Raw genomic sequence first — 24,326 nt, forward strand, 5'->3', positions numbered from 1 at the left:
ACATTGGGGATATACGGAGGACAGTGAGGGATGTCGGGGATATACGGAGGATAGTGAGGGACATGGGGATATACGGAGGACAGTGAGGGACATTGGGGATATCCGGAGGACAGTGAGGGACATGGGATATACGGAGGATAGTGAGGGATGTTGGGGATATATGGAGGACAGTGAGGGACATTGGGGATATACGGAGGACAGTGAGGGACCTCGGGGATATACGGAGTATAGTGAGGGACATGGGGATATACGGAGGACAGTGAGGGATGTCGGGGATATACGGAGGACAGTGAGGGAGTTCGGGGATATACGGAGGATGGTGAGGGACATTGGAGATATACGGAGGACAGTGAGGGACATCGAGGATATACGGAGAATAGTGAGGGACATCAGGGATATACGGAGGACAGTGAGGGACATTGGGAATATATGGAGGATAGTGAGGGACATTGGGGATATACGGAGGACAGTGAGGGACATTGGGGATATACGGAGGACTGTGAGGGACATTGGGGATATACGGAGGACAGTGAGGAACATTGGGGATATACAGAGGATAGTGAGGGACATTGGGCATATACGGAGGATAGTGAGGGACATGGGGATATACGGAGGATAGTGAGGGACATCAGGGATATACGGAGGACAGTGAGGGGCATTGGGGATATACGGAGGATAGTGAGGGAGTTCAGGGATATACGGAGGACAGTGAGGGTCATTGGGGATATACGGAGGATAGTGAGGGACATTGGGGATATACGGAGGACAGTGAGGGACATTGGGGATATACAGAGGATAGTGAGGGACATGGGGATATACGGAGGATAGTGAGGGACATTGGGGATATACGGAGGACAGTGAGGGACATTGGGGATATACGTAGGATAGTGAGGGACATTGGGGATATACGGAGGTCAGTGAGGGACATTGGGGATATACGGAGGACAGTGAGGGACATTGGGGATATACGGAGGACAGTGAGGGACATTGGGGATATACGGAGGACAGTGAGGGATGTCGGGGATATACGGAGGATAGTGAGGGACATCGAGGATATACGGAGGATAGTGAGGGACATTGGGGATATACGGAGGACAGTGAGGGACATTGGGGATATACGGAGGATAGTGAGGGACATTGTTTATATACGGAGGACAGTGAGGGACCTCGGGGATATACAGAGGATAGTGAGGGAGTTCGGGGATATACGGAGGACAGTGAGGGATGTCGGGGATGTAGGGAGGATAGTGAGTGAGTTTGGGGATATACGGAGGACAGTGAGGGATATTGGGGATATACGGAGGATAGTGAGGGACATCAGGGTTATACGGAGGACAGTGAGGGACATCGAGGATATATGGAGGATAGTGAGGGACATTGGGGATATACGGAGGATAGTGAGGGAGTTCGGGGATATACGGAGGACAGTGAGGGACATTGGGGATATACGGAGGATAGTGAGGGACATCAGGGATATACGGAGGACAGTGAGGGACATTGGGGATATACGGAGGACAGTGAGGGACATGGGAATATACGGAGGATAGTGAGGGACATTGGGGATATACGGAGGATAGTGAGGGATGTTGGGGATATATGGAGGACAGTGATGGACATTGGGGATATACGGAGGATAGTGAGGGACATTGGAGATATACGGATGTCAGTGAGGGACATTGGGGATATACGGAGGATAGTGAGGGACATTGGAGATATACGGATGTCAGTGAGGGACATTGGGGATATACGGAGGATAGTGAGGGACATTGGAGATATACGAATGTCAGTGAGGGACATTGGGGATATACAGAGGATAGTGAGGGATGTTGAGGATATATAGAGGATAGTGAGGGATGTTGGGGACATATGGAGGATAGTGAGGGAGCTTCGGGATATACGGAGGATTGTGTGGGATGTTGGGGATATACGGAGGATAGTGAGGGACATTGGGGATATACAGAGGATAGTGAGGGACATTGGGGATATACGGAGGATAGTGAGGGACATCAGGGATATACGGAGGACAGTGAGGGGCATTAGGGATATACGGAGGACAGTGAGGGACATTGGGGATATACGGAGGATAGTGAGGGACATTGGGGATATACAGAGGATAGTGAGGGACATCGGCGATATACGGAGGACAGTGAGGGGCATTGGGGATATATGGAGGATAGTGAGGGAGTTCGGGGATATACGGAGGACAGTGAAGGACATTGGGGATATACGGAGGATAGTGAGGGAGTTCGGGGATATACGGAGGACAGTAAGGGACATGGGGATATACGGAGGATAGTGAGGGACATTGGGGATATACGGAGGACAGTGAGGGACATTGGGGATATACGGAGGATAGTGAGGGACATTGGGGATATACGGAGGACAGTGAGGGACATTGGGGATATCCGGAGGACAGTGAGGGACATGGGGATATACGGAGGATAGTGAGGGACATTGGGGATATACGGAGGACAGTGAGGGACATTGGGGATATCCGGAACACAGTGAGGGACATTGGGGATATACGGAGGACAGTGAGGGACATGGGGATATACGGAGGATAGTGAGGGAGTTCGGGGATATACGGAGGACAGTGAGGGACATGGGGATACACGGAGGATAGTGAGGGAGTTAGGGGATATACGGAGGACAGTGAGGGACATTGGGGATATACGGAGGATAGTGAGGGACATTGGGGATATACGGAGGACAGTGAGGGACATGGGGATATACGGAGGATAGTGAGGGACATAGGGGATATACGGAGTACAGTGAGGGACATGGGGATATACGGAAGATAGTGAGGGACATTGGGGATATACGGCGGATAGTGAGGGACATCGGGGATATACGGAGGACAGTGAGGGACATGGGGATATACGGAAGATAGTGATGGACATTGGGATATTCGGAGGACAGTGAGGGACATTAGGACATATGGAGGATAGTGAGGGACATTGCGGATATACGGAGGACAGTGAGGGAGTTCGGGGATATACGGAGGACAGTGAGGGACATGGGGATATACGGAGGATAGTGAGGGAGTTCGGGGATATACGGAGGACAGTGAGGGACATTGGGGATATACGGAGGATAGTGAGGGACATTGGGGATATACGGAGGACAGTGAGGGACATTGGGGATATACGGAGGACAGCGAGGGACATGGGGATATACGGAGGATAGTGAGGGACATGGGGATATACGGAGGACAGTGAGGGACATTGGGGATATACGGAGGACAGTGAGGGACATGGGGATATACGGAGGATAGTGAGGGACATGGGGATATACGGAGGACAGTGAGGGATGTCGGGGATATACGGAGGATAGTGATGGACATGGGGATATACGGAGGACAGTGAGGGATGTCGGGGAAAAACGGAGGACAGTGAGGGAGTTCGGGGATATACGGAGGACAGTGAGGGACATCGAGGATATACGGAGGATAGTGAGGGACATCAGGGATATACGGAGGACAGTGAGGGACATTGGGGATATACGGAGGATAGTGAGGGAGTTCGGGGATATACGGAGGACAGTGAGGGACATTGGGGATATACGGAGGACAGTGAGGGACATTGGGGATATACAGAGGATAGTGAGGGACATTGGGGCTATACGGAGGACAGTGAGGGACATTGGGGATATACGGAGGACAGTGAGGGACATTGGGGATATACGGAGGATAGTGAGGGACATCAGGGATATACGGAGGACAGTGAGGGACATTGGGGATATACGGAGGACAGTGAGGGATGTCGGGGATATACGGAGGATAGTGAGGGACATTGGGGATATACAGAGGATAGTGAGGGACATTGGGGATATACGGAGGATAGTGAGGGCCATTGGGGTTATACGGAGGACAGTGAGGGGCATTGGGGATATACGGAGGAAAGTGAGGGACATTGGGGATATACGGAGGACAGTGAGGGAGTTCGGGGATATACGGAGGACAGTGAGGGACATGGGGATATACGGAGTATAGTGAGGGAGTTCGGGGATATACGGAGCACAGTGAGGGACATTGGGGATATATGGAGGATAGTGAGGGACATTGGGGATATACGGAGGACAGTGAGGGACATTGGGGATATACGGAGGACAGTGAGGGACATTGGGGATATACGGAGGACAGTGAGGGACATTGGGGATATACGGAGGACAGTGAGGGACATGGGGATATACGGAGGACAGTGAGGGATGTCGGGGATATACGGAGGATAGTGAGGGACATCGAGGATATACGGAGGATAGTGAGGGACATTGGTGATATACGGAGGACAGTGAGGGACATTGGGGATATACGGAGGATAGTGAGGGACATCAGGGATATACGGAGGATAGTGAGGGACATTGGGGATATACGGAGGACAGTGAGGGATGTCGGGGATATACGGAGGATAGTGAGGGACATTGGGGTTATACAGAGGATAGTGAGGGACATTGGGGATATACGGAGGACAGTGAGGGACATTGGGGATATACGGAGGACAGTGAGGGACATTGGGGATATACGGAGGACAGTGAGGGTCATGGGGATATACGGAGGATAGTGAGGGAGTTCGGGGATATACGGAGGACAGTGAGGGACATTGGGGATATACGGAGGATAGTGAGGGACATTGGGGATATACGGAGGACAGTGAGGGACATTGGGGATATCCGGAGGACAGTGAGGGACATGGGGATATACGGAGGATAGTGAGGGACATTGGGGATATACGGAGGACAGTGAGGGACATTGGGGATATCCGGAGGACAGTGAGGGATATTGGGGATATACGGAGGCCAGTGAGGGGCATTGGGGATATATGGAGGATAGTGAGGGAGGTCGGGGATATACGGAGGACAGTGAAGGACATTGGGGATATACGGAGGATAGTGAGGGAGTTCGGGGATATACGGAGGACAGTGAGGGACATGGGGATATACGGAGGATAGTGAGGGACATTGGGGATATACGGAGGACAGTGAGGGACATTGGGGATATACGGAGGATAGTGAGGGACATTGGGGATATACGGAGGACAGTGAGGGACATTGGGGATATCCGGAGGACAGTGAGGGACATGGGGATACACGGAGGATAGTGAGGGACTTTGGGGATATACGGAGGACAGTGACGGACATTGGGGATATCCGGAGGACAGTGAGGGACATTGGGGATATACGGAGGACAGTGAGGGACATGGGGATATACGGAGGATAGTGAGGGAGTTCGGGGATATACGGAGGACAGTGAGGGACATGGGGATATACGGAGGATAGTGAGGGAGTTCGGGGATATACGGAGGACAGTGAGGGACATTGGTGATATACGGAGGATAGTGAGGGACATTGGGGATATACGGAGGACAGTGAGGGACATGGGGATATACGGAGGATAGTGAGGGACATAGGGGATATACGGAGTACAGTGAGGGACATGGGGATATACGGAAGATAGTGAGGGACATTGGGGATATACGGCGGATAGTGAGGGACATCGGGATATACGGAGGACAGTGAGGGACATGGGGATATACGGAAGATAGTGATGGACATTGGGATATTCGGAGGACAGTGAGGGACATTAGGACATACGGAGGATAGTGAGGGACATTGCGGATATACGGAGGACAGTGAGGGAGTTCGGGGATATACGGAGGACAGTTGGGGACATGGGGATATACGGAGGATAGTGAGGGAGTTCGGGGATATACGGAGGACAGTGAGGGACATTGGGGATATACGGAGGATAGTGAGGGACATTGGGGATATACGGAGGATAGTGAGGGACATTGGGGATATACGGAGGACAGTGAGGGACATGGGGATATACGGAGGATAGTGAGGGACATGGGGATATACGGAGGACAGTGAGGGACATTGGGGATATACGGAGGACAGTGAGGGACATGGGGATATACGGAGGATAGTGAGGGACATGGGGATATACGGAGGACAGTGAGGGATGTCGGGATATACGGAGGATAGTGACGGACATGGGGATATACGGAGGACAGTGAGGGATGTCGGGGAAAAACGGAGGACAGTGAGGGAGTTCGGGGATATACGGAGGACAGTGAGGGACATCGAGGATATACGGAGATTAGTGAGGGACATCAGGGATATACGGAGGACAATGAGGGACATTGGGGATATACGGAGGATAGTGAGGGAGTTCGGGGATATACGGAGGATAGTGAGGGACATTGGGGCTATACGGAGGACAGTGAGGGACATTGGGGATATACAGAGGACAGTGAGGGACATTGGGGATATACGGAGGATAGTGAGGGACATCAGGGATATACGGAGGACAGTGAGGGACATTGGGGATATACGGAGGACAGTGAGGGATGTCGGGGATATACGGAGGATAGTGAGGGACATTGGGGATATACAGAGGAGAGTGAGGGACATTGGGGATATACGGAGGATAGTGAGGGACATTGGGGTTATACGGAGGACAGTGAGGGGCATTGGGGATATACGGAGGAAAGTGAGGGACATTGGGGATATACGGAGGACAGTGAGGGAGTTCGGGGATATACGGAGGACAGTGAGGGACATGGGGATATACGGAGTATAGTGAGGGAGTTCGGGGATATACGGAGCACAGTGAGGGACATTGGGGATATATGGAGGATAGTGAGGGACATTGGGGATATACGGAGGACAGTGAGGGACATTGGGGATATACGGAGGACAGTGAGGGACATTGGGGATATACGGAGGACAGTGAGGGACATGGGGATATACGGAGGACAGTGAGGGATGTCGGGGATATACGGAGGATAGTGAGGGACATCGAGGATATACGGAGGATATTGAGGGACATTGGTGATATACGGAGGACAGTGAGGGACATTGGGGATATACGGAGGATAGTGAGGGACATCAGGGATATACGGAGGATAGTGAGGGACATTGGGGATATACGGAGGACAGTGAGGGATGTCGGGGATATACGGAGGATAGTGAGGGACATTGGGGTTATACAGAGGATAGTGAGGGACATTGGGGATATACGGAGGACAGTGAGGGACATTGGGGATATACGGAGGACAGTGAGGGACATTGGGGATATACGGAGGACAGTGAGGGTCATGGGGATATACGGAGGATAGTGAGGGAGTTCGGGGATATACGGAGGACAGTGAGGGACATTGGGGATATACGGAGGATAGTGAGGGACATTGGGGATATACGGAGGACAGTGAGGGACATTGGGGATATCCGGAGGACAGTGAGGGACATGGGGATATACGGAGGATAGTGAGGGACATTGGGGATATACGGAGGACAGTGAGGGACATTGGGGATATCCGGAGGACAGTGAGGGATATTGGGGATATACGGAGGCCAGTGAGGGACATGGGGATATACGGAGGATAGTGAGGGAGTTCGGGGATATACGGAGGACAGTGAGGGACATGGGGATATACGGAGGATAGTGAGGGAGTTCGGGGATATACGGAGGACAGTGAGGGACATTGGGATATACGGAGGATAGTGAGGGACATTGGGGATATACGGAGGATAGTGAGGGACATTGGGGATATCCGGAGGACAGTGAGGGACATGGGGATATACGGAGGATAGTGAGGGACATAGGGGATATACGGAGGACAGTAAGGGACATGGGGATATACGGAAGATAGTGAGGGACATTGCGGATATACGGAGGACAGTGAGGGAGTTCGGGGATATACGGAGGACAGTGAGGGACATGGCGATATACTGAGGATAGTGAGGGAGTTCCTGGATATACGGAGGACAGTGAGGGACATTGGGGATATACGGAGGATAGTGAGGGACATTGGGGATATACGGAGGACAGTGAGGGACATTGGGGATATACGGAGGACAGTGAGGGACATGGGGATATACGGAGGATAGTGAGGGACATGGGGATATACGGAGGACAGTGAGGGATGTCGGGGAAAAACGGAGGACAGTGAGGGAGTTCGGGGATATACGGAGGGCAGTGAGGGACATCGAGGATATACGGAGGATAGTGAGGGACATCAGGGATATACGGAGGACAGTGAGGGACATTGGGGATATACGGAGGATAGTGAGGGAGTTCGGGGATATACGGAGGACAGTGAGGGACATTGGGGATATACCGAGGACAGTGAGGGACATTGGGGATATACAGAAGATAGTGAGGGACATTGGGGCTATACGGAGGACAGTGAGGGACATTGGGGATATACAGAGGATAGTGAGGGACATTGGGGATATACGGAGGACAGTGAGGGACATTGGGGATATACGGAGGACAGTGAGGGACATTGGGGATATACGGAGGATAGTGAGGGACATTGGGGATATACGGAGGACAGTGAAGGACATTGGGGATATACGGAGGACAGTGAGGGATGTCGGGGATATACGGAGGATAGTGAGGGACATTGGGGATATACAGAGGATAGTGAGGGACATTGGGGATATACGGAGGATAGTGAGGGACATTGGGGATATACGGAGGACAGTGAGGGGCATTGGGGATATACGGAGGATAGTGAGGGACATTGGGGATATACGGAGGACAGTGAGGCAGTTCGGGGATATACGGAGGACAGTGAGGGACATGGGGATATACGGAGGATAGTGAGGGAGTTCGGGGATATACGGAGCACAGTGAGGGACATTGGGGATATATGGAGGATAGTGAGGGACATTGGGGATATACGGAGGACAGTGATGGACATTGGGGATATACGGAGGACAGTGAGGGACATTGGGGATATACGGAGGACAGTGAGGACATTGGGGATATACGGAGGACAGTGAGGGACATGGGGATATACGGAGGACAGTGAGGGATGTCGGGGATATACGGAGGATAGTGAGGGACATCGAGGATATACGGAGGATAGTGAGGGACATTGGGGATATACGGAGGACAGTGAGGGACATTGGGGATATACGGAGGATAGTGAGGGACATCAGGGACATACGGAGGATAGTGAGGGACATTGGGGATATACGGAGGACAGTGAGGGATGTCGGGGCTATACGGAGGATAGTGAGGGACATTGGGGTTATACAGAGGATAGTGAGGGACATTGGGGACATACGGAGGACAGTGAGGGACATTGGGGATATACGGAGGACAGTGAGGGACCTCGGGGATATACAGTGGATAGAGAGGGAGTTCGGGGATATACGGAGGACAGTGAGGGATGTCGGGGATATACGGAGGATAGTGAGGGAGTTCGGGGATATACGGAGGACAGTGAGGGACATGGGGATATACGGAGGACAGTGAGGGATGTCGGGGATATACGGAGGATAGTGAGGGACATCGAGGATATACGGAGGATAGTGAGGGACATTGGTGATATTCGGAGGACAGTGAGGGACATTGGGGATATACGGAGGATAGTGAGGGACATCAGGGATATACGGAGGATAGTGAGGGACATTGGGGATATACGGAGGACAGTGAGGGATGTCGGGTATATACGGAGGATAGTGAGGGACATTGGGGTTATACAGAGGATAGTGAGGGACATTGGGGATATACGGAGGACAGTGAGGGACATTGGGGATATACGGAGGACAGTGAGGGACATTGGGGATATACGGAGGACAGTGAGGGTCATGGGGATATACGGAGGATAGTGAGGGAGTTCGGGGATATACGGAGGACAGTGAGCGACATTGGGGATATACGGAGGATAGTGAGGGACATTGGGGATATACGGAGGACAGTGAGGGACATTGGGGATATCCGGAGGACAGTGAGGGACATGGGGATATACCGAGGATAGTGAGGGACATTGGGGATATACGGAGGACAGTGAGGGACATTGGGGATATCCGGAGGACAGTGAGGGATATTGGGGATATACGGAGGCCAGTGAGGGACATGGGGATATACGGAGGATAGTGAGGGAGTTCGGGGATATACGGAGGACAGTGAGGGACATGGGGATATACGGAGGATAGTGAGGGAGTTCGGGGATATACGGAGGACAGTGAGGGACATTGGGGATATACGGAGGATAGTGAGGGACATTGGGGATATACAGAGGATAGTGAGGGACATTGGGGATATCCGGAGGACAGTGAGGGACATGGGGATATACGGAGGATAGTGAGGGACATAGGGAATATACGGAGGACAGTAAGGGACATGGGGATATACGGAAGATATTGAGGGACATTGCGGATATACGGAGGACAGTGAGGGAGTTCGGGGATATACGGAGGACAGTGAGGGACATGGCGATATACGGAGGATAGTGAGGGAGTTCCTGGATATACGGAGGACAGTGAGGGACATTGGGGATATACGGAGGATAGTGAGGGACATTGGGGATATACGGAGGACAGTGAGGGACATTGGGGATATACGGAGGACAGTGAGGGACATCGGGGATATACGGAGGATAGTGAGGGAGTTCGGGGATATACGGAGGACAGTGAGGGACATTGGGGATATACGGAGGATAGTGAGGGACATTGGGGATATACGGAGGACAGTGAGGGACATTGGGGATATACAGAGGACAGTGAGGGACATGGGGATACACGGAGGATAGTGAGGGACTTTGGGGATATACGGAGGACAGTGACGGACATTGGGGATATCCGGAGGACAGTGAGGGACATTGGGGATATACGGAGGACAGTGAGGGACATGGGGATATACGGAGGATAGTGAGGGAGTTCGGGGATATACGGAGGACAGTGAGGGACATGGGGATATACGGAGGATAGTGAGGGAGTTCGGGGATATACGGAGGACAGTGAGGGACATTGGGGATATACGGAGGATAGTGAGGGACATTGGGGATATACGGAGGACAGTGAGGGACATGGGGATATACGGAGGATAGTGAGGGACATAGGGGATATACGGAGTACAGTGAGGGACATGGGGATATACGGAAGATAGTGAGGGACATTGGGGATATACGGCGGATAGTGAGGGACATCGGGATATACGGAGGACAGTGAGGGACATGGGGATATACGGAAGATAGTGATGGACATTGGGATATTCGGAGGACAGTGAGGGACATTAGGACATACGGAGGATAGTGAGGGACATTGCGGATATACGGAGGACAGTGAGGGAGTTCGGGGATATACGGAGGACAGTGAGGGACATGGGGATATACGGAGGATAGTGAGGGAGTTCGGGGATATACGGAGGACAGTGAGGGACATTGGGGATATACGAAGGATAGTGAGGGACATTGGGGATATACGGAGGATAGTGAGGGACATTGGGGATATACGGAGGACAGTGAGGGACATGGGGATATACGGAGGATAGTGAGGGACATGGGGATATACGGAGGACAGTGAGGGACATTGGGGATATACGGAGGACAGTGAGGGACATGGGGATATACGGAGGATAGTGAGGGACATGGGGATATACGGAGGACAGTGAGGGATGTCGGGGATATACGGAGGATAGTGACGGACATGGGGATATACGGAGGACAGTGAGGGATGTCGGGGAAAAACGGAGGACAGTGAGGGAGTTCGGGGATATACGGAGGACAGTGAGGGACATCGAGGATATACGGAGATTAGTGAGGGACATCAGGGATATACGGAGGACAATGAGGGACATTGGGGATATACGGAGGATAGTGAGGGAGTTCGGGGATATACGGAGGATAGTGAGGGACATTGGGGCTATACGGAGGACAGTGAGGGACATTGGGGATATACAGAGGACAGTGAGGGACATTGGGGATATACGGAGGATAGTGAGGGACATCAGGGATATACGGAGGACAGTGAGGGACATTGGGGATATACGGAGGACAGTGAGGGATGTCGGGGATATACGGAGGATAGTGAGGGACATTGGGGATATACAGAGGAGAGTGAGGGACATTGGGGATATACGGATGATAGTGAGGGACATTGGGGTTATACGGAGGACAGTGAGGGGCATTGGGGATATACGGAGGAAAGTGAGGGACATTGGGGATATACGGAGGACAGTGAGGGAGTTCGGGGATATACGGAGGACAGTGAGGGACATGGGGATATACGGAGTATAGTGAGGGAGTTCGGGGATATACGGAGCACAGTGAGGGACATTGGGGATATATGGAGGATAGTGAGGGACATTGGGGATATACGGAGGACAGTGAGGGACATTGGGGATATACGGAGGACAGTGAGGGACATTGGGGATATACGGAGGACAGTGAGGGACATGGGGATATACGGAGGACAGTGAGGGATGTCGGGGATATACGGAGGATAGTGAGGGACATCGAGGATATACGGAGGATATTGAGGGACATTGGTGATATACGGAGGACAGTGAGGGACATTGGGGATATACGGAGGATAGTGAGGGACATCAGGGATATACGGAGGATAGTGAGGGACATTGGGGATATACGGAGGACAGTGAGGGATGTCGGGGATATACGGAGGATAGTGAGGGACATTGGGGTTATACAGAGGATAGTGAGGGACATTGGGGATATACGGAGGACAGTGAGGGACATTGGGGATATACGGAGGACAGTGAGGGACATAGGGGATATACGGAGGACAGTGAGGGTCATGGGGATATACGGAGGATAGTGAGGGAGTTCGGGGATATACGGAGGACAGTGAGGGACATTGGGGATATACGGAGGATAGTGAGGGACATTGGGGATATACGGAGGACAGTGAGGGACATTGGGGATATCCGGAGGACAGTGAGGGACATGGGGATATACGGAGGATAGTGAGGGACATTGGGGATATACGGAGGACAGTGAGGGACATCGAGGATATACGGAGGATAGTGAGGGACATCAGGGATATACGGAGGACAGTGAGGGACATTGGGGATATACGGAGGATAGTGAGGGAGTTCGGGGATATACGGAGGACAGTGAGGGACATTGGGGATATACCGAGGACAGTGAGGGACATTGGGGATATACAGAAGATAGTGAGGGACATTGGGGCTATACGGAGGACAGTGAGGGACATTGGGGATATACAGAGGATAGTGAGGGACATTGGGGATATACGGAGGACAGTGAGGGACATTGGGGATATACGGAGGACAGTGAGGGACATTGGGGATATACGGAGGATAGTGAGGGACATTGGGGATATACGGAGGACAGTGAAGGACATTGGGGATATACGGAGGACAGTGAGGGATGTCGGGGATATACGGAGGATAGTGAGGGACATTGGGGATATACAGAGGATAGTGAGGGACATTGGGGATATACGGAGGATAGTGAGGGACATTGGGGATATACGGAGGACAGTGAGGGGCATTGGGGATATACGGAGGATAGTGAGGGACATTGGGGATATACGGAGGACAGTGAGGCAGTTCGGGGATATACGGAGGACAGTGAGGGACATGGGGATATACGGAGGATAGTGAGGGAGTTCGGGGATATACGGAGCACAGTGAGGGACATTGGGGATATATGGAGGATAGTGAGGGGACATTGGGGATATACGGAGGACAGTGATGGACATTGGGGATATACGGAGGACAGTGAGGGACATTGGGGATATACGGAGGACAGTGAGGACATTGGGGATATACGGAGGACAGTGAGGGACATGGGGATATACGGAGGACAGTGAGGGATGTCGGGGATATACGGAGGATAGTGAGGGACATCGAGGATATACGGAGGATAGTGAGGGACATTGGGGATATACGGAGGACAGTGAGGGACATTGGGGATATACGGAGGATAGTGAGGGACATCAGGGACATACGGAGGATAGTGAGGGACATTGGGGATATACGGAGGACAGTGAGGGATGTCGGGGCTATACGGAGGATAGTGAGGGACATTGGGGTTATACAGAGGATAGTGAGGGACATTGGGGACATACGGAGGACAGTGAGGGACATTGGGGATATACGGAGGACAGTGAGGGACCTCGGGGATATACAGTGGATAGAGAGGGAGTTCGGGGATATACGGAGGACAGTGAGGGATGTCGGGGATATACGGAGGATAGTGAGGGAGTTCGGGGATATACGGAGGACAGTGAGGGACATGGGGATATACGGAGGACAGTGAGGGATGTCGGGGATATACGGAGGATAGTGAGGGACATCGCGGATATACGGAGGATAGTGAGGGACATTGGTGATATTCGGAGGACAGTGAGGGACATTGGGGATATACGGAGGATAGTGAGGGACATCAGGGATATACGGAGGATAGTGAGGGACATTGGGGATATACGGAGGACAGTGAGGGATGTCGGGTATATACGGAGGATAGTGAGGGACATTGGGGTTATACAGAGGATAGTGAGGGACATTGGGGATATACGGAGGACAGTGAGGGACATTGGGGATATACGGAGGACAGTGAGGGACATTGGGGATATACGGAGGACAGTGAGGGTCATGGGGATATACGGAGGATAGTGAGGGAGTTCGGGGATATACGGAGGACAGTGAGCGACATTGGGGATATACGGAGGATAGTGAGGGACATTGGGGATATACGGAGGACAGTGAGGGACATTGGGGATATCCGGAGGACAGTGAGGGACATGGGGATATACGGAGGATAGTGAGGGACATTGGGGATATACGGAGGACAGTGAGGGACATTGGGGATATCCGGAGGACAGTGAGGGATATTGGGGATATACGGAGGCCAGTGAGGGACATGGGGATATACGGAGGATAGTGAGGGAGTTCGGGGATATACGGAGGACAGTGAGGGACATGGGGATATACGGAGGATAGTGAGGGAGTTCGGGGATATACGGAGGACAGTGAGGGACATTGGGGATATACGGAGGATAGTGAGGGACATTGGGGATATACAGAGGATAGTGAGGGACATTGGGGATATCCGGAGGACAGTGAGGGACATGGGGATACACGGAGGATAGTGAGGGACATAGGGAATATACGGAGGACAGTAAGGGACATGGGGATATACGGAAGATATTGAGGGACATTGCGGATATACGGAGGACAGTGAGGGAGTTCGGGGATATACGGAGGACAGTGAGGGACATGGCGATATACGGAGGATAGTGAGGGAGTTCCTGGATATACGGAGGACAGTGAGGGACATTGGGGATATACGGAGTATAGTGAGGGACATTGGGGATATACGGAGGACAGTGAGGGACATTGGGGATATACGGAGGACAGTGAGGGACATCGGGGATATACGGAGGATAGTGAGGGAGTTCGGGGATATACGGAGGACAGTGAGGGACATTGGGGATATACGGAGGATAGTGAGGGACATTGGGGATATACGGAGGACAGTGAGGGACATTGGGGATATACGGAGGACAGTGAGGGACATGGGGATACACGGAGGATAGTGAGGGACTTTGGGGATATACGGAGGACAGTGACGGACATTGGGGATATCCGGAGGACAGTGAGGGACATTGGGGATATACGGAGGACAGTGAGGGACATGGGGATATACGGAGGATAGTGAGGGAGTTCGGGGATATACGGAGGACAGTGAGGGACATGGGGATATACGGAGGATAGTGAGGGAGTTCGGGGATATACGGAGGACAGTGAGGGACATTGGGGATATACGGAGGATAGTGAGGGACATTGGGGATATACGGAGGACAGTGAGGGACATGGGGATATACGGAGGATAGTGAGGGACATAGGGGATATACGGAGTACAGTGAGGGACATGGGGATATACGGAAGATAGTGAGGGACATTGGGGATATACGGCGGATAGTGAGGGACATCGGGATATACGGAGGACAGTGAGGGACATGGGGATATACGGAAGATAGTGATGGACATTGGGATATTCGGAGGACAGTGAGGGACATTAGGACATACGGAGGATAGTGAGGGACATTGCGGATATACGGAGGACAGTGAGGGAGTTCGGGGATATACGGAGGACAGTGAGGGACATGGGGATATACGGAGGATAGTGAGGGAGTTCGGGGATATACGGAGGACAGTGAGGGACATTGGGGATATACGAAGGATAGTGAGGGACATTGGGGATATACGGAGGATAGTGAGGGACATTGGGGATATACGGAGGACAGTGAGGGACATGGGGATATACGGAGGATAGTGAGGGACATGGGGATATACGGAGGACAGTGAGGGACATTGGGGATATACGGAGGACAGTGAGGGACATGGGGATATACGGAGGATAGTGAGGGACATGGGGATATACGGAGGACAGTGAGGGATGTCGGGGATATACGGAGGATAGTGACGGACATGGGGATATACGGAGGACAGTGAGGGATGTCGGGGAAAAACGGAGGACAGTGAGGGAGTTCGGGGATATACGGAGGACAGTGAGGGACATCGAGGATATACGGAGATTAGTGAGGGACATCAGGGATATACGGAGGACAATGAGGGACATTGGGGATATACGGAGGATAGTGAGGGAGTTCGGGGATATACGGAGGATAGTGAGGGACATTGGGGCTATACGGAGGACAGTGAGGGACATTGGGGATATACAGAGGACAGTGAGGGACATTGGGGATATACGGAGGATAGTGAGGGACATCAGGGATATACGGAGGACAGTGAGGGACATTGGGGATATACGGAGGACAGTGAGGGATGTCGGGGATATACGGAGGATAGTGAGGGACATTGGGGATATACAGAGGAGAGTGAGGGACATTGGGGATATACGGATGATAGTGAGGGACATTGGGGTTATACGGAGGACAGTGAGGGGCATTGGGGATATACGGAGGAAAGTGAGGGACATTGGGGATATACGGAGGACAGTGAGGGAGTTCGGGGATATACGGAGGACAGTGAGGGACATGGGGATATACGGAGTATAGTGAGGGAGTTCGGGGATATACGGAGCACAGTGAGGGACATTGGGGATATATGGAGGATAGTGAGGGACATTGGGGATATACGGAGGACAGTGAGGGACATTGGGGATATACGGAGGACAGTGAGGGACATTGGGGATATACGGAGGACAGTGAGGGACATGGGGATATACGGAGGACAGTGAGGGATGTCGGGGATATACGGAGGATAGTGAGGGACATCGAGGATATACGGAGGATATTGAGGGACATTGGTGATATACGGAGGACAGTGAGGGACATTGGGGATATACGGAGGATAGTGAGGGACATCAGGGATATACGGAGGATAGTGAGGGACATTGGGGATATACGGAGGACAGTGAGGGATGTCGGGGATATACGGAGGATAGTGAGGGACATTGGGGTTATACAGAGGATAGTGAGGGACATTGGGGATATACGGAGGACAGTGAGGGACATTGGGGATATACGGAGGACAGTGAGGGACATTGGGGATATACGGAGGACAGTGAGGGTCATGGGGATATACGGAGGATAGTGAGGGAGTTCGGGGATATACGGAGGACAGTGAGGGACATTGGGGATATACGGAGGATAGTGAGGGACATTGGGGATATACGGAGGACAGTGAGGGACATTGGGGATATCCGGAGGACAGTGAGGGACATGGGGATATACGGAGGATAGTGAGGGACATTGGGGATATACGGAGGACAGTGAGGGACATTGGGGATATCCGGAGGACAGTGAGGGATATTGGGGATATACGGAGGCCAGTGAGGGACATGGGGATATACGGAGGATAGTGAGGGAGTTCGGGGATATACGGAGGACAGTGAGGGACATGGGGATATACGGAGGATAGTGAGGGAGTTCGGGGATATACGGAGGACAGTGAGGGACATTGGGGATATACGGAGGATAGTGAGGGACATTGGGGATATACGGAGGATAGTGAGGGACATTGGGGATATCCGGAGGACAGTGAGGGACATGGGGATATACGGAGGATAGTGAGGGACATAGGGGATATACGGAGGACAGTAAGGGACATGGGGATATACGGAAGATAGTGAGGGACATTGCGGATATACGGAGGACAGTGAGGGAGTTCGGGGATATACGGAGGACAGTGAGGGACATGGCGATATACTGAGGATAGTGAGGGAGTTCCTGGATATACGGAGGACAGTGAGGGACATTGGGGATATACGGAGGATAGTGAGGGACATTGGGGATATACGGAGGACAGTGAGGGACATTGGGGATATACGGAGGACAGTGAGGGACATGGGGATATACGGAGGATAGTGAGGGACATGGGGATATACGGAGGACAGTGAGGGATGTCGGGGAAAAACGGAGGACAGTGAGGGAGTTCGGGGATATACGGAGGGCAGTGAGGGACATCGAGGATATACGGAGGATAGTGAGGGACATCAGGGATATACGGAGGACAGTGAGGGACATTGGGGATATACGGAGGATAGTGAGGTAGTTCGGGGATATACGGAGGACAGTGAGGGACATTGGGGATATACCGAGGACAGTGAGGGACATTGGGGATATACAGAGGATAGTGAGGGACATTGGGGCTATACGGAGGACAGTGAGGGACATTGGGGATATACAGAGGATAGTGAGGGACATTGGGGATATACGGAGGACAGTGAGGGACATTGGGGATATACGGAGGACAGTGAGGGACATTGGGGATATACGGAGGATAGTGAGGGACATTGGGGATATACGGAGGACAGTGAAGGACATTGGGGATATACGGAGGACAGTGAGGGATGTCGGGGATATACGGAGGATAGTGAGGGACATTGGGGATATACAGAGGATAGTGAGGGACATTGGGGATATACGGAGGATAGTGAGGGACATTGGGGATATACGGAGGACAGTGAGGGGCATTGGGGATATACGGAGGATAGTGAGGGACATTGGGGATATACGGAGGACAGTGAGGCAGTTCGGGGATATACGGAGGACAGTGAGGGACATGGGGATATACGGAGGATAGTGAGGGAGTTCGGGGATATACGGAGCACAGTGAGGGACATTGGGGATATATGGAGGATAGTGAGGGACATTGGGGATATACGGAGGACAGTGATGGACATTGGGGATATACGGAGGACAGTGAGGGACATTGGGGATATACGGAGGACAGTGAGGACATTGGGGATATACGGAGGACAGTGAGGGACATGGGGATATACGGAGGACAGTGAGGGATGTCGGGGATATACGGAGGATAGTGAGGGACATCGAGGATATACGGAGGATAGTGAGGGACATTGGGGATATACGGAGGACAGTGAGGGACATTGGGGATATACGGAGGATAGTGAGGGACATCAGGGACATACGGAGGATAGTGAGGGACATTGGGGATATACGGAGGACAGTGAGGGATGTCGGGGCTATACGGAGGATAGTGAGGGACATTGGGGTTATACAGAGGATAGTGAGGGACATTGGGGACATACGGAGGACAGTGAGGGACATTGGGGATATACGGAGGACAGTGAGGGACCTCGGGGATATACAGTGGATAGAGAGGGAGTTCGGGGATATACGGAGGACAGTGAGGGATGTCGGGGATATACGGAGGATAGTGAGGGAGTTCGGGGATATACGGAGGACAGTGAGGGACATGGGGATATACGGAGGACAGTGAGGGATGTCGGGGATATACGGAGGATAGTGAGGGACATCGAGGATATACGGAGGATAGTGAGGGACATTGGTGATATACGGAGGACAGTGAGGGACATTGGGGATATACGGAGGATAGTGAGGGACATCAGGGATATACGGAGGATAGTGAGGGACATTGGGGATATACGGAGGACAGTGAGGGATGTCGGGTATATACGGAGGATAGTGAGGGACATTGGGGTTATACAGAGGATAGTGAGGGACATTGGGGATATACGGAGGACAGTGAGGGACATTGGGGATATACGGAGGACGGTGAGGGACATTGGGGATATACGGAGGACAGTGAGGGTCATGGGGATATACGGAGGATAGTGAGGGAGTTCGGGGATATACGGAGGACAGTGAGGGACATTGGGGATATACGGAGGATAGTGAGGGACATTGGGGATATACGGAGGACAGTGAGGGACATTGGGGATATCCGGAGGACAGTGAGGGACATGGGGATATACGGAGGATAGTGAGGGACATTGGGGATATACGGAGGACAGTGAGGGACATTGGGGATATCCGGAGGACAGTGAGGGATATTGGGGATATACGGAGGCCAGTGAGGGACATGGGGATATACGGAGGATAGTGAGGGAGTTCGGGGATATACGGAGGACAGTGAGGGACATGGGGATATACGGAGGATAGTGAGGGAGTTCGGGGATATACGGAGGACAGTGAGGGACATTGGGGATATACGGAGGATAGTGAGGGACATTGGGGATATACAGAGGATAGTGAGGGACATTGGGGATATCCGGAGGACAGTGAGGTACATGGGGATATACGGAGGATAGTGAGGGACATAGGGAATATACGGAGGACAGTAAGGGACATGGGGATATACGGAAGATATTGAGGGACATTGCGGATATACGGAGGACAGTGAGGGAGTTCGGGGATATACGGAGGACAGTGAGGGACATGGCGATATACGGAGGATAGTGAGGGAGTTCCTGGATATACGGAGGACAGTGAGGGACATTGGGGATATACGGAGGATAGTGAGGGACATTGGGGATATACGGAGGACAGTGAGGGACATTGGGGATATACGGAGGACAGTGAGGGACATCGGGGATATACGGAGGATAGTGAGGGAGTTCGGGGATATACGGAGGACAGTGAGGGACATTGGGGATATACGGAGGATAGTGAGGGACATTGGGGATATACGGAGGACAGTGAGGGACATTGGGGATATACGGAGGACAGTGAGGGACATGGGGATATACAGAGGATAGTGAGGGACATGGGGATATACGGAGGACAGTGAGGGATGTCGGGGAAAAACGGAGGACAGTGAGGGAGTTCGGGGATATACGGAGGACAGTGAGGGACATCGAGGATATACGGAGGATAGTGAGGGACATCAGGGATATACGGTGGACAGTGAGGGACATTGGGGATATCCGGAGGACAGTGAGGGATATTGGGGATATACGGAGGCCAGTGAGGGACATGGGGATATACGGAGGATAGTGAGGGAGTTCGGGGATATACGGAGGACAGTGAGGGACATGGGGATATACGGAGGATAGTGAGGGAGTTCGGGGATATACGGAGGACAGTGAGGGACATTGGGGATATACGGAGGATAGTGAGGGACATTGGGGATATACGGAGGATAGTGAGGGACATTGGGGATATCCGGAGGACAGTGAGGGACATGGGGATATACGGAGGATAGTGAGGGACATAGGGGATATACGGAGGACAGTAAGGGACATGGGGATATGCGGAAGATAGTGAGGGACATTGCGGATATACGGAGGACAGTGAGGGAGTTCGGGGATATACGGAGGATAGTGAGGGACATGGCGATATACGGAGGATAGTGAGGGAGTTCCTGGATATACGGAGGACAGTGAGGGACATTGGGGATATACGGAGGATAGTGAGGGACATTGGGGATATACGGAGGACAGTGAGGGACATTGGGGATATGCGGAGGACAGTGAGGGACATCGGGGATATACGGAGGATAGTGAGGGAGTTCGGGGATATACGGAGGACAGTGAGGGACATTGGGGATATACGGAGGATAGTGAGGGACATTGGGGATATATGGAGGACAGTGAGGGACATTGGGGATATACGGAGGACAGTGAGGGACATGGGGATATACGGAGGATAGTGAGGGACATGGGGATATACGGAGGACAGTGAGGGATGTCGGGGAAAAACGGAGGACAGTGAGGGAGTTCGGGGATATACGGAGGACATTGAGGGACATCGAGGATATACGGAGGATAGTGAGGGACATCAGGGATATACGGAGGACAGTGAGGGACATTGGGGATATACGGAGGATAGTGAGGGAGTTCGGGGATATACGGAGGACAGTGAGGTACATTGGGGATATACGGAGGACAGTGAGGGACATTGGGGATATACAGAGGATAGTGAGGGACATTGGGGCTATACGGAGGACAGTGAGGGACATTGGGGATATACAGAGGATAGTGAGGGACATTGGGGATATACGGAGGACAGTGAGGGACATTGGGGATATACGGAGGACAGTGAGGGACATTGGGGATATACGGAGGATAGTGAGGGACATCAGGGATATACGGAGGACAGTGAAGGACATTGGGGATATACGGAGGACAGTGAGGGATGTCGGGGATATACGGAGGATAGTGAGGGACATTGGGGATATACAGAGGATAGTGAGGGACATTGGGGATATACGGAGGATAGTGAGGGACATTGGGGATATACGGAGGACAGTGAGGGGCATTGGGGATATACGGAGGATAGTGAGGGACATTGGGGATATACGGAGGACAGTGAGGCAGTTCGGGGATATACGGAGGACAGTGAGGGACCTGGGGATATACGGAGGATAGTGAGGGAGTTCGGGGATATACGGAGCACAGTGAGGGACATTGGGGATATATGGAGGATAGTGAGGGACATTGGGGATATACGGAGGACAGTGATGGACATTGGGGATATACGGAGGACAGTGAGGGACATTGGGGATATACGGAGGACAGTGAGGGACATTGGGGATATACGGAGGACAGTGAGGGACATGGGGATATACGGAGGACATTGAGGGATGTCGGGGATATACGGAGGATAGTGAGGGACATCGAGGATATACGGAGGATAGTGAGGGACATTGGGGATATACGGAGGACAGTGAGGGACATTGGGGATATACGGAGGACAGTGAGGGACCTCGGGGATATACAGTGGATAGAGAGGGAGTTCGGTGATATACGGAGTACAGTGAGGGATGTCGGGGATATACGGAGGATAGTGAGGGAGTTCGGGGATATACGGAGGACAGTGAGGGACATTGGGGATATACGGAGGATAGTGAGGGACATTGGGATATACGGAGGACAGTGAGGGACATTGGGGATATACGGAGGATAGTGAGGGACATGAGGCTATACGGAGGATAGTGAGGGACATTGGGGATATACAGAGGCCATTGGGGGACATTGGGGCTATACGGAGGACAGTGAGGGACATTGGGGATATACAGAGGATAGTGAGGGACATTGGGGATATACGGAGGACAGTGAGGGACCTCGGGGATATACGGAGGATAGTGAGGGAGTTCGGGGATATACGGAGGACAGTGAGGGATGTCGGGGATATACGGAGGATAGTGAGGGAGTTCCGGGATATATGGAGGACAGTGAGGGACATGGGGATATACGGAGGATAGTGAGGGACCTTGGGAATATACGGAGGACAGTGAGGGATCTTGGGGATATATGGAGGATAGTGAGGAGGTGGAATACGATTAGGGTTAAAGGGTGGGGAAAATACGAGACAAAGGGCAAGATAAATGTCATAGGAACAAACCATCAGGGCAAGAGGGAGGGTAGGAACAGGAGTGGGTTGACATGGGAGTGGAGCAGAGATGGTTTAGGGGAGAGGTAAGGAGTTGGGCCATAATTCAGGTCTAAGATTCATTCTGATGATGATGAAAATCAGGTGGGCACCTCAATAATTAGGAACTCTACCTAACTATGGGCAGGATTTTAGCTTGGCGAGCAGGCCCAACCTGACCCAGCCTGAGTGTGCCGATGTCAGCACGCTGTGGCGTGATAGTTTGGGTGGTGGGTGTGCGCCGGAGCTGGATGTGCCCCCTTCGACAATTAAAAGGCCTGTTATGACCACTAAGTCATCAACTGCCGATAATTTTTCGCTGCCCGTTCAGTCTAACGGTTGGCGGGGCAGGTGAAAAGGCCAAGCGGCCTTTGCGTTTTTTGGAAACCTCGCCCATGGGCAGGATGAGGTTTCCAAAAACAAACACAAATAAAATAAGAGCTTTATATTTTTTAGTTGAAGATATGTCCCTGCTCATGTGACATGAGGGCGACGTGATTTATTACATTTTTCTGATCTGTATTTTTCCTCTTCCTCTCCCTGAGGCAGCTCTGTGCCCCGGGGAGATTATTCGACCCTCTCTCACGCACATGTGTGAAGTTTGTGATCGCCCCCCTCCCTTCCCCTCCCCCCCCCCACCCCCCCCCCAACCCCCACCCCCCCCCAACCCCCACCCCCCCGCCCGCACAGGCAGCGCTGCCACTCGCGTATCACACTGTGAAATCCGGGTGTGCTGTCGATGGTGGGTGACAGCCCGCTTCCCCAACCAGCCCTGCCAATCCTGCACCCCAAGGGCAAAATGCTGCCCGATGAGGCTACATTGTACGTAGAGAAAAGTTAACTTTTATTTAAAACAAAATCGGGCTCTGATGTGCAGTTTCCAATTCAGAAACCTGCAGACGCAACTTTTTAAATGGTCCTGAACCAGTTCAGCGACAGGT

The 24,326-nt window shown here is 52.4% G+C and overlaps 1 protein-coding gene across 1 annotated transcript in view; it reads left to right on the plus strand.

Annotated features, from left to right (window-relative positions):
• Positions 1-24,326, plus strand: part of LOC121289522 (PH and SEC7 domain-containing protein 4-like) — a 142,960-nt gene that overhangs the window by 96,527 nt on the left and 22,107 nt on the right. The gene's annotated exons all lie outside the window — the stretch shown is intronic.

This window comes from Carcharodon carcharias, chromosome 17 (assembly GCF_017639515.1).
Source record: "Carcharodon carcharias isolate sCarCar2 chromosome 17, sCarCar2.pri, whole genome shotgun sequence".
In the NCBI taxonomy this organism is placed as follows: Eukaryota; Metazoa; Chordata; class Chondrichthyes; order Lamniformes; family Lamnidae; genus Carcharodon; species Carcharodon carcharias.